This window comes from Balaenoptera ricei, chromosome 15 (assembly GCF_028023285.1).
Source record: "Balaenoptera ricei isolate mBalRic1 chromosome 15, mBalRic1.hap2, whole genome shotgun sequence".
Lineage (NCBI taxonomy): Eukaryota > Metazoa > Chordata > Mammalia > Artiodactyla > Balaenopteridae > Balaenoptera > Balaenoptera ricei.
In genome coordinates, this window is record NC_082653.1 from 82896849 (window position 1) to 82902528 (window position 5680).

General features: G+C 42.0%; 1 non-coding gene across 1 annotated transcript; it reads left to right on the top strand.

The window, feature by feature from the left end:
• The first annotated feature begins 1387 nt into the window (after nt 1–1387).
• LOC132350082 (U6 spliceosomal RNA) lies at nt 1388–1494 on the top strand. The gene has a single exon (XR_009497834.1). It is a non-coding gene; the product is annotated as a U6 spliceosomal RNA (small nuclear RNA).
• The last annotated feature ends 4186 nt before the right edge of the window (nt 1495–5680 follow it).

Consider the following 5680-nt stretch of genomic DNA (forward strand, 5'->3'; position numbering starts at 1 on the left):
GGAAGCCATGACAATGGAGGGAGCAGGAGAAAGTCGTGAACAAGAACCTCTGCTGTTAACGTCCTGAGATATGAGAAGAAATTGCAGGGTGCTCTATAAAAGGAACACTCAGAAAACAAAAGGAGTATCTCTGAAATGGAAATTAGTGGAGCAAAAATGGAAAATTCAACAGAAGGTGAAGGAAATAGGACAGCAAATAGAACAAAGAAGACAAAGAAATTTTAAAAAATGAGTGGAAAATGAAAATGAGAGAAGCAACCCAGGAGGTCCCACATCTGAATTTTAGGAATTTTGGAAGGAGAGAACGAGAAAATGAAGTGGGGGAAATTATAAGTAAAAGAATTTAAGATAATTTCTCAGAAATAGAGAACATGCACAGCCCACTGAATACTCAGCAAAATGAATGGGAAAGAAACAAACCATAGATGTGAAATTTTTGAGCCTAAAAATTTCCAGAAATCAAAAAGAGTTCTCATATAAAGGACGAAGAATCAGAATGTTCCTGGGTGGCTTAATCTCAATGTTAGAAGTTAGGAGACAAAATTCCATGGGAAAATAATTTCTAAACTAGAATTTTATGCCCAAACTAAAAAAAAGAGTTTTTTTAAAGGAGAGCAAAAAGACATTTTCAGATATGCAAGGTCTCAAAATACGAACTCCAACAGGCACTCTATCTCAGGATGCTTACAGAAGAGTATGCTTCACCAAAAGGAGGAATAATCAGGAGAGAAAGGGGATCCAGAAGCAGGAAATCCAACATATGGGGGGTGGGGATGGTCCCAAGGTGACACCAGCGCGGGACTGAGAAGCAGCCAGGCATTTCTGGGGCAGGAAGCGAGAGCTCCAGAATTTTTCTAAAGAGTAAAATACATGCCTGTATTCAGGTGATAAATTGAACTGTTCTCAAAACCGAAAGAAAACATTTTAGCCACAGTGGAAAAGGACTCCTTTGCATTTCTTAAAAAAAGGAAAAACTTTTTTTTGCTGTTGTTGTTTAGCAGTTTTCAAAAAAACCAATCAAGTCCTTCTGTTTTTCCATGTCGTTTGTCATTTGTGCATCTATATGATAATATGAAGAAGACAAAATTTGGGGTAAAGAATATTCCAGCATCTCTGGCTATCTCTGGAACGCAAGATCATACTGCCCTCTTGTCTTAAACACTTCAATTTTCCTCTTGAATATTGTGCAGCAAAACTCGCCCTAATGCATAGAGCCCATGGGTTTTCCAGATGGCTTGGGGCCTGTTCTAAAATGTGAGCACAGTAAGAGCCTATATCTGGAGGATTTTAGTGAAAAGAGCCTGAGCTTTGAACCTGAACAGACTAGCCTCTGCCACTCTGCAGCTGATGCATTTTGGCAACTGTTCTGACTTTTAAAAATGATCCTGTGCTCACTTCGGCAGCACATATACTAAAATTGGAACGATACACAGAAGATTAGCATGGCCCCTAAGCAAGCATGACACGCAAATTTGTGAAGCATTCCATATTTTTTGTGTATCATGGGATAAAGTAAATGAATGAGTATATTGATTTCTTTGAGAACTGAGATTTTCAGCATGAGCCAAAGAAGACATATATGTAAGATCGATGCAGTTAAATAAAAACTCTACAGTCTTCAAAAAAAAAAAGATCCTATCGTGGCTGCAAAGCATCTAGTACCATGGGTGGTTCCTAGAGATGTTTAATGCCTTGTGGCTGTGACATGTGTTAATGTTCTGTAGTTTCCACAGTGCTTTCATCTGTCCTTTCTCATCGACTCTTCATTGAGGTGGGAGGGTGAGTTTGATGTCTCCACTTAAAAACAGACAAAACCAAGGCTCAGCACAGTCTAGTCCTCTGGGTTGGACCCTTTGGTGGCGTAGCATTTCTCGTCACTGGGCAACGCTCTACCACAGATAGAGCCATTGAGAAAGGAACTTCCTTGAAAGAGCATTCATCCCTGCTGTGGTTTTACTTCCCGTCCTACCATCCCAGCAGCAGGACCATGTGGTTGAGAACAGACTGTGATTACAGACCTGCTCCCAGAAAGAGGGTGTTTTGACGTTCCAAGTGGGACCAGGAGGGATAAGTGATGACAGGACAGAGTGGATCCAAGAAATAATGTTTTCCTATCCATTGCCCAAAGGAAATTGGAAAACAAGTGTGTATGAATCACTTCACTCCTGTAAATACGTTTACTACATAGATGGGATAAGAAATATCAGGGCAGTCTGCAGAAATAATAAGGACAAAGCCCCAAGCAAAGGATAGAGCTTTTATTCTTAAGCAGGCTTAGAGTTCCTCTTTGAACATAGCTAAGTAAACATTTGTGTTAAACCATGTCTTTAAAATGGTGAATGGGAAGGATTGTGCCAAGAATGCCATTTTAAACAAATTCAGACTTCTCGAGTCATTTAGAAATAACTTTAAAAGCTTCAGAGACTGTTATAATAACTGCCATGAGAGCAGGATTCATATTTAATTGTCTGAGCAAATTATCTGTGTATATGAGACTTCTGTTTACTTTTTCTTTTAAAAGAAACGTACAGGACTTCCCGGGTGGTGCAGTGGTTAAGAATCCGCCTGCCAAAGCAGGGGACACGGGTTTGAGCCCTGGTCCAGGAAGATCCCACATACCGCGGAGCAACTAAGCCTGTGCACCACAACTACTGAGCCTGCGCTCTAGAGCCCGTGAGCCACAACTACTGAGGCCGTGCGCCACAACTACTGAAGCCCGCATGCCTAGAGCCCGTGCTCCGCAACAAGAGAAGCCACTGCAATGAGAAGCCCGCGCACTGCAACAAAGAGGAGCCCCCGCTCACCGCAACTAGAGAAAGCCCGCGCCCAGCAAAGAAGACCCAATGCAGCCATAACTAACTAACTAAATAAATAAGCAAATAAATAAATAAAAGAAAAAGAAATGTACAGTGGAGCTAAGAAAGTTACGTTAGACCGTTTTGTGTAGGGCCAAGAACCCTGAGGGCGTCATTGTGTAAAGGATATTCATAGTGTTGACCAAGTCAGAGAAAAATGAGTTAAATCGTACACACACAGGCAGGTGTCATAAATTTTAGAAAGATTTCCATGCAGAATGATTAAAAGTGTTATTTCTGAAAATATTAGCAAAAGGTCAATAAATGTGGATTGAATGCAGAAAAATTATTTACAACAATAAATAAATATCCTAAGACTAAAACACTAACATGCAAATGGTTATCTCTAACATATAACAATATATTCCAATAGTCCCGTTATAGACTGGCTTTTGGGAATTTGGAGCTTATTTTCCCAAATAAGCAGTGCTGTAGACATCAGTTATGCTCTCACAAAAGTTTAGGTAAAACATCATGTAGATAAGACCCTGTGTACCTGCAGTGAAAATCAGTAGAAATTCTAGCATAGAAGTACAAAAGGAAAACAATAAAATTGGGTTAGAAATGCTAGATTAGTTTGCATGCTAGTGTTCGAGGATTAGAGAACTACTGAAAAAAAGAGATTACTTCTGGGGGGATTCTGAGTGAGGTATCTCAGCTTTCAAATAACTGAAGTGCTGGTGGCACCCATGTGATTTCACTTTAATATTTATGGCCTTCTCTTTTCTTGATACACTTATGTCTCTGGATTATTGTGAGTCAAATCAGCAGTGATTATTGTCATTTTTAAGTTCACAAATGGTATGAAGAGGGTGAGAGGATAAAGGACAGTGTTGCTTTTTTTTTTTTTTTTTTTTAACTGAGGTATAATTGATTTACAATGTTGTGTTAAGGACAGTGTGTCTTTTAAGGTAAAAGGCAAATGATGAAAGATAGGGGCCTGTTGCAGGGACGTAAAGAGGGAGCTTGTGCACCCTTGTGAAAAGGTGTGAGACGGCATAACTTAATGGTAAGCAGTGAGGGGCAGGAAAAGGCAGTGAGTCATGGTTGCCCTGAGATGAGTCATGGTTGCCCTGAGATGCCTCATCACACGTGTCCTTCCGCCTTAACGCCCGGGTTCTGGTCAGCGTCTTCAGGGGTGGTGGATTCTAGGGGTGGGGTGGCGTGGGGGAGGGTGGAGCAAGAAGGAGGCAGGGTGCATCCGGCCAGTGTACATACAGAACATCTGTAAACTGAACCCTAGTGACTTGAGGACTACCTGTATCGTGTATATTTCAATCTCATCCACACCACCCCATTTTTTCCCCCACACGCTTTCCCAATTTCTGATAATTGTCTCTGCAATAGAACCATGATTATTATCCATCACATCCTCTCCTGAGAAATTAAGAAAAATGTAGCTTGAGGCGTTACAAAAGGACCAGAAGAAAACAGTGACCAGATAGTCTGTTTACCTAGACTGTGTGTTTCTGGAATGTGAATAAGCTCATGCACACTTGGTAAACAGGGGAACCATATTAGTATAGAGTGAAGCCCTATTGTTTCATATACAAGTTTTCTCAGTTTACTGTTTTGAGCTGCTTGCAAGCAAAGCACACCAATGAAGCTGAACTCAGCAAAGTGTGGGGCAATCCAAACAGTACTAGCCCCTTCTTTCCTCCTGTTAGCTCCGGCGGCCGCATGCTCTATTTTGGAAAGGTTTATGCACACTTGTCCCTAATCATTGTGTATTAGCCCATGTCTCCCTAACTCTATAGCCTCAAGCTTTCCTCACAGCCCTTCCATCAAGCTACCTTCCCCTTTTATTTAAAACAATTTCCCCGGTTTTACTGAGATATAATTGACATATAGTATTGTACTAGTTTCAGGTGTACAACATGATTGATAATATGTATATATTGTGAAATAACCACCACAATTACTTAACACCATCACCTCACATAGTTAACAATTTTTTTTTTCTTGTGACGCAGACTTTTAAGATCCACTCTCTTAGCAACTTTCAAATATATAACGCAGTATTAACTATAGTCATCATGCTGTACGTTACATTCCCAGAATGTCTTGTAACTGAAAGTTTGTACCTTTGGACCACTTTCACTATTTTTAGCAGAAATCTCTAGAGCAGGGATTTGTGGCCACACATTTTTTAATCTCCACTACCCAGTGCAGAATAAACATTTACCAGAATGGTACTGAAATATTTACCGCTCTCTCTGCAGTTCTCCCCACCCTTTCACCTTTAGGCTTTTGCACCAGCTCTATACGGAATATCGTTGGCTGGTAGGGCATTGCCACAGATCCAATTCTTACTCTCCTTTGAATACCACCCCCACCCCAACCCCCCTTTGCAAAATCTTCAGGATTTGATCTCAGCCGCCGCAGCTCTTTATCGGTATCTCTCCATCTCTCGGTGGTATCTCACATTATATCGACAACACACGTCAGTTCCCTTGCTAGAGCGCCCAGCTCGGGAAATGCAAAAATCTAGCCTGATGTTTATTCCCCCTACACCCAGGCCAGTGCTCGGCCGATTAAGTGCATGTGGAAGAATAAAGAACATGCAAAGCCAAGGGATCCAGCGTGTGTTCTGCGGTTCAACAACCTGGACTTCCCACAGGGTCGTTTCAAGAGGAGTTTCTGTGGACTTGGGAGGGGGCGGGGGCGGCCTGAACTCCGCTGCCAGGCTGCCTCCAAGGAGGCCAGAACGAGGGGTCAAACCTCGGACCCACCCCCGCTCCCGCCCCAAGTCTCCGTAAGTCCCCCCGGGCTGGCTGCGAGCACAAAAGGCGGGCAACACCGAAAATGTGAGGGTAGGAACGGAG